This window comes from Apteryx rowi, unplaced genomic scaffold (assembly GCF_003343035.1).
Source record: "Apteryx rowi isolate R43461 unplaced genomic scaffold, aptRow1 scaffold_611, whole genome shotgun sequence".
NCBI lineage: Eukaryota > Metazoa > Chordata > Aves > Apterygiformes > Apterygidae > Apteryx > Apteryx rowi.
In genome coordinates, this window is record NW_020450885.1 from 168,610 (window position 1) to 175,621 (window position 7,012).

The following is a 7,012-nucleotide window of genomic DNA, read 5'->3' on the forward strand; positions in this document are numbered from 1 at the left end:
ATGAACCAGCCCCAGAAATGGGCCAGCCATTCTATTTAAGGCTTTTTTAAGTGGCCTTTTTCTAGTGGTCAACACAAAGGAAGTATGAATTTGAGTAGTATACAATGAGATCATTATTTCAGTACTCCCCTGCTGCATGCAGGAACTGTAATTGTGCTAAGATCTTGTATGGACAGAGAACAACATTCTCACAGCCATACACTAGACATGATCTGAATGAACTGAATGTTGCGACAACAGGATGAACACCTACCCTGATGGACAAGTTTTCTCTGCATGCTTCAACATGGACTCTCATTTGCAAGGGCAAACTTGGGTTAAAGTTTTTTTCTCCTGGGCATTTGCCGTCAGCTTTTCTGGATTTTTTTTTTTTTTTTGCTACAAGTTTTACTCCTTGTGCAAAACATCACTTTATAGAAATTTAGACTTTCTTCAAGAAAAAAAAAAAGGCTGAAAACAGAAATAAAGGCTGGTTTTCACAGCTGTATACGGTTTGTGTGAATCCAAAACCCAGCATTTGCCTACAGAATATCACAGCTGAACCCTTCCAAAAGTTATATGTAGCCTGATTTACTCTTTCAGTGTCAGGCAACTTGTTGAGAGTTGTTTTTAATTTGAGTTCAAATCTGGAGTCTTCTCTGCGCAGGAAGACCTTTACATTCATGCAGAAATTCATTGCGTCGGAAGGACTTTGCTACCTAATGGGTCTGCTTATGATGACTGAAGGACTGAAGAATCCTTTTCTAGGAAAGATCCTATCATATTTCTACAGCTCCTTAGGCATTGTGGGCCAAAAACCTTATAAAGCATTAATAGAAGATGGTGTGAGAGAAGATTTAAGAGAATCCCATTTCCTATTCAGGAAAACATCCATCCTCAAAGGAATGATTTAAATTTACTTATAGATATGTACTTGCATCTTATTGAGACCAACGATATCAAAATATACACTTGATTGTCTCTGCTTCCTGACAAGGGCACTCTTTGACAAATTTTACCTTTTTGTGGACAATAGTCTCTTGCAATTCTTTTCAGTGCGTTTTTGTTCTTTATAGAGAGATGCAGCACAGATATGTGAAAAATGAGTCTTTTCATTGGTATTCAAAGATTTGTTTCTTATTCTTGTCCATACTTGTTAAAGGTTATTGAAATGTGTATTGGTAGCAATGGCTTATTGCTGTAAAGTCATCCTCCTACCATCTACCCCACTTTTGAAGAGCAAAAAGAACAAAATCTGGTTTCTGTTATGCAGCTATGGTTCCCACGCAAACAACTCACCCAGAGGAGGCATCTGGTGGTTGCCTACACTTAATTTCCTTTGAAAAGTACAGGTGCCTGATAATTAATAAATCAAATCTTTACTAAATCCTTCAGTTTACTTTTTCAACTTTTTCTGAAAATTAAGCTGTTCAGACTAAAGTTAATTCAAGCCACTAAAATGGCTTGAAAACTTACCGTTAATACTTCATACTCTGTGGGTTTTTATCAGCCATGAATGAGCAGAAGGGCCATTGCCTGGTGTCCTCTTGTGGCTGCTGTCTCCTCTTGCTGCTGGCTATGATTCAGGTGCTTTGGCACGTCCGCTAGAAGCAGTGGAAGCAGACCCCCCGCACAACATCTGTTGTTTGTTTCCGGATGGCGTCTTCCACAGGTGCTCTAAAAGCGACTGTGCCATGTTGGGTGTTGGCATCAGAGGCTATGGAAATATAGGCAAGGCCGTCTTCTCACTCCTGCTGAAAAAAGCAATTCTGGCTTGAGACTTCACTGCAAGATCAGCTGAAAAGCAGAGCTGGAAATAGCAGTTCAGACCTATTCCTCCTGCATGAGGAAAGTCAAGGCCAGCCCCAAGAACAAGAGGAGAGGCCAAGAGCATAGGCACTTTCCACCTGTGCTGTCACCACAGTGGAAGTTTTAATCTACTCTGATTGTTTCCAAAACCCCCTCAAACTATTGTGTGCATCATTGTGCCTGTTCACCATTTTCAAAGAGTCTTCTGAACTTTTCCCCCCTCCCTCCTTTCCTGTCTCACACCCCAGGCATAGAGCACTGCCCTGTGATGTGCATGCACAGAGATGAGTGCAATGAGAAGTTGGATGAGAAAGCTGCTACTTGCTCACCAAGTTATTCCCAAAAGTAAGGCTACAGATTTTCTGTAAAAATCTGTAGTCCTTTAAATTAGTTGGAAGGGGGATTTAATGTTCTGAAGTGCTCTGAGAACATCCACTTGTTCCTGCTACTGTTGAGAATTGTTTATGTTTTCCTTTGCTTTTATAAAGCACTGCTCACAGTGGCAACCTCCCAGCTTTTTCTGATTCAAGTATGGTCTTACCCCCTATATCAATGATAGAAATCATGTCTGTGATTATACAGACACCCCCACTCTCAGTTTTCATGATAGATTTGTTATCTTGTTATTTTGAGAATTTAATAGGTCCATGTGGAGCGTTACACTTCTCTCACTGTGGGTGATGCAGTGCTTTTGAGAGTAGAAATGGATCTAAACACACATCTAAACCTAAGCTCATTCCTGCTTTGCCTAGCCAGGTTCTGATTAACCCTTATAAAGTCCTGCTAGAGGTAATGGACAGCAGGGTTGCTTTAAAACAATAAAATCCATTAATAACTTTCAATTAATTTTATCACTTTCTTTTTCAATAATTTCTACCAAAACCAGTTGGTTTTACCCTTTTAGGCTTAGTCAAGAAAACAGATTACATTTTTAGCTGATATGCCCCAGTACAAAATGCATGTCTGCTGAAAAATCTCGTGCATCAACTCTGCTCAGCTGTAAAGTGTCCAGTTATCATCTTTTCCCTTACCTCTAACATATATTTCCATGGCCAGAACCCATCTGAAAACTTGTCAGTTAGGATGGTTTTGAGCACCTGTTCATACCAAGATGCAAGTAGGCAGATCCATGAACAGACTGCCAACTGTGAACCAGGAGCTGAACAAGAGCAGAACCAAAAATACAATACTTAACTAATGGAGTCCTGCTCTATAACAAGGGCTCTACAATGATGCAAAAAATACAGCTACTACTAATAGCAGCAATCAAATGCAAACAGATTCATCTGGGAGGGGTGAATGAAATTTAGATTTAAACACCTTTCCTCCACTGGGGAATCAGGACACTTACATATACGAAATTCTGAAAAGAAAAATGCATGGTATAACATGCTATGCTATTTCGTTCAAAGCTTGTTCAAACGGTGCCTTTGAAAGCTACCATGGAAGCAGGGGGTAGGAAGAGTGCCTGAGATTGCAGATGGGAAATCTGATGCTCCAATTTAAAAGTGAAGAGTGTCCGGTGTCTATAATAGCTACAAATGAAGCCAATCAATACTATGTACGAAATACCACTATAATGCTCTATAGTCTTAGATATCACTAAATGAATACAGATGGCATGTCTTCATCTGAAGTACTTTGATCAGATGGAATATAACATAGATTTTTGTCCCTAACAAAGCTTGACTCAAAACAAGACACAAAATGGAATGGGCCAGAAGGTCGTGTTAACCTTGTGGTTTTATAGCAAAGTGCAGTGGGAGACAAAAGTGGCCCAGTGTTTAGAAGTTTTGCACATGGGTAGAGCCAGAAAGTCTGGCTAGTATCTGTTATCCTAGCATTAGCAGGCAAAGGAAGAAGCGTTAATGGGGACTTAAGGAAAAGATTGGTAACCCAATATTAGTGAACCAATATGTCTGTCACTTTTGTGTTCATTAGTTTGATCAAGCTGTCAGAACTTTAGGAGACTGAATGATGGAAATACATCTAACAGGTCCCATTTAACAGCAAGCACAATTTCTATCTGTGTACAGTCTGCTTCAGAATTTTCCACCCGTGTTTCACTGCAGTAGTGTGTCAGATGCTGCACCATTTCACACACGGCCTGAGACAGACCACTGAGTGCACTGAAGACTGCAGGGAAAGAAAAAAAAAGAAAAAAAAATCAGTAGATTGTATGTTATCTAGGGGGAAAGCATTGAGAAATCAGATACATCTCCTGAAAAATATCGGCATGTTTAATAGAAGAATCTCTGTTCAGTGCAAACTATAGCAATAACAGCTGCTTCAATTTCATATAGTTTTACAAGCATGCATGCACTTTCCCAGCAGTCTGTCTGGATAAATAAGAGATATTTATAGCTGTTTAGCAGACAGAGGCAGAAGGATTTCTTTTTCCAAAAACAGCAGCTTGCATTTGAGCTTATGCAAATGGCACTCCCCATTTTTATACCAACCAACCAGCAAATACATGCCTAGCAGAGCCAGCTGCCTGCTTACAGGCACAAAGCTGCAGCTCCAGAGACTTCCCAGACTAAGGTTCATTCTCAAAGCAGGATACTTTGCAAAAGGAAAAGATTCTTAAAAATAAGAGACCAGCCTTCAGCAGAGGATATCTGTACCATTACCTGGGGCTTTGATGCTCAGGTCTGCCATACCTAACAGACCGTCTTTCTGGCCATAAGCAGAATCAAGCAAGGAATTTCTCTAAAACTACCATCCTTGTTCTCCTGTGAAAACAATCCCCTGCCCTCCACACCTTGTTGAACTTTTAAGTACTTTTTCACTTATATTTTGTGGAAATCCATAGACGTCAACAACATTTGCATTGCTGCTTCCACAGAGCATCATTATTGCTGCTATAATAAACAATCTTTATGGCCTAGAGCTCAACGTAATATTTCAAAGTTAAAGAGCCTCAATCAATACTTTCATTATCTGTGCTATAAATTATCCGTTAATGGAAGCTCATTAGGAAAGGCACTGTCTTTTTCTCCCTGCACCTCTGAGTGTTGCTCTGGGCTCCACAGCTGGAATTTGCAGGCTGCATAGTTTTATGGAGAATGTTTTCCTTAGAAATGGCCAGGAAGTCTGCTGGTCTGGAGCTTTGGAAAGCCAGAATGGAAGAAAGCAAGGGAGGACCCAGGGCTCTTCTCCTCTTTCCTCTGGGCATAGATCATAGCAAATTGCTTGCCTGCTTTGCAAACTTTTAGCAGGAATTAAGCCAATCTTAGCACTTCTCTCTTTAAAAGGAGTGAGTACACCAGGAGCATATTCTTCCTCCTTATTCAGATACAAATGTCTTCATTCAGTGGCCCTCAAGTAGCAGAATTCAGAGCTTAAAATCCACAAACTGTTCACCACAGCTAGATTAATATACCAGAGGATATTTAATTCTCCTGGTTTTACAGAATTCTTTCTCAAATCTGAGGTACACACTAATTCCAGCAGAAAAACAGAATAATAGTCAAAGTTGCTAGATTCTGGTACCAAATGACTTTACACACATTCAACCAGCCAAGGTAAAGGAAGTAGATGACTTTAATCAGCTATTTTCCTAAAAGGAAGACTCCCATATCCACATCATTAATTTCGCTAAAAGAAAAAAAATGTATAGATTAAAGTTTATTAGGATGAAATTGGCTTATTTAGAAAAGGAATATAATGATATTAGTTCAAACCACTGTATTCTAGAGATGCATTAGCTTTCTCAGATTCCCTTGACTGGTAACTGCAGGCACATCATAGCTCTGAGGCATTCAAGAAAAATGGAAACTAGTAACATTATATGAGCATACAATTTGGTGTTGTGCATTGCCTTCATCTATGCTTGAATTCATCTTGCCTGACTATAGACCTGCTAACTAGAGGGGGGAAAAAAGGAAGTGTAAATGGCTAGAAGAGCAGATGGCAACAAAATGCAGGAACTAACAGGAAAACTTACTTCAGCAAGTTATGTGGCTGATCAAGACACGATGAAAAAACATGGGAGTGAGCCTGCATTTGCAGCAGTCCATGTGCTGCACAGTCAGCATTCAAAAGTGCAAGTTCACCATCCGTAAAATGGTTCTTAATGAGAGTTTTGGGTTTTTTCTCCCCCAAATTGCTATTGGTATATGAGCGTTTTAACATATCCCTGATAAAGGAGAAGCTGAAGAAAACAGCTGTAATACAGTATGAAAGGCTTCTTTAACCCCCAGAACATCCCAAACAATAGGTTTGGGGGGCTGTTGAAAGGAGCAGGCTGGCAACGGACATTTCTCTGGAGCAGAGGCACCAGCCCCTTTCACAGCAGGCTCTTGCTCAAGGAACGGAGTAGTTCCTGAAAGCCACAATCTTAAAAAGACTCAAAGAAGTAGATCAGAGCTATTTATAACTATTCAGTATTTGATTTAAAGTCAAAAATGCAGCTGTTTTAGCCGATTTCTTGGGAGCAAGGGATGTAAAAGACTTTCCTAATTCTACATCACGTTAAAGAACTGCCTCAAGGAAAGCAAAACAGCAGCTATACAAATTCACATACCCTGTTCTCCTTTAAGCAAAAAAATAAGGGGAGGGAGGGAGAGGAACACAGCTTCTTAGTGCAAAGGTAAATTTCTACTCAGTGTATGTAAATAAAATCCTGGGTTACATTTTTTGCTAATGATATTAGTAAAATGGTTTACTTTCCTAGACTGCTGAATCTTCAGCTCTCTTAAAAGTCTTCTGATTCTCAGAAAACTCTTCAGCCTGAACTTGATTCAGAATGGTCTGAATATATCTGGAAACAGATTTCCTAACTATGACATAACACACACATAATTTGTTTTATTTCTATTGCCATAAAACCTCAAGTTAAGCCCTTCATGCCAAGCAAATGCAGGAAAAAAAAGTACCCTACAAGATCTTAATTTGAATGTGAAAAATACTGCTTAGCCACCTTGTGAAACTGTGTTTCTAAGTTAACAACTTCTTAGTTTATGTTGGTGACACGCCAAGCTCTCAATCTCTATTTTCTTGACTGAAGCAAGTGTTTCTCAGGAAAGAAAGTACTAAAATATATATTTTTTCTTTCTGTAGAAATCCAAGTACAATGCAAAAATACTTGCCTCAAACTCATGCAGCCTAAACCTCCTCATTTTACCACTATGAAACATAAAGAGGAAATTACAAATCCCTCTCCTCATATTTATAGTGCTGAAAACTTGTTTTCTTGGGGGAAGGGTACAGGGAATAACAACTC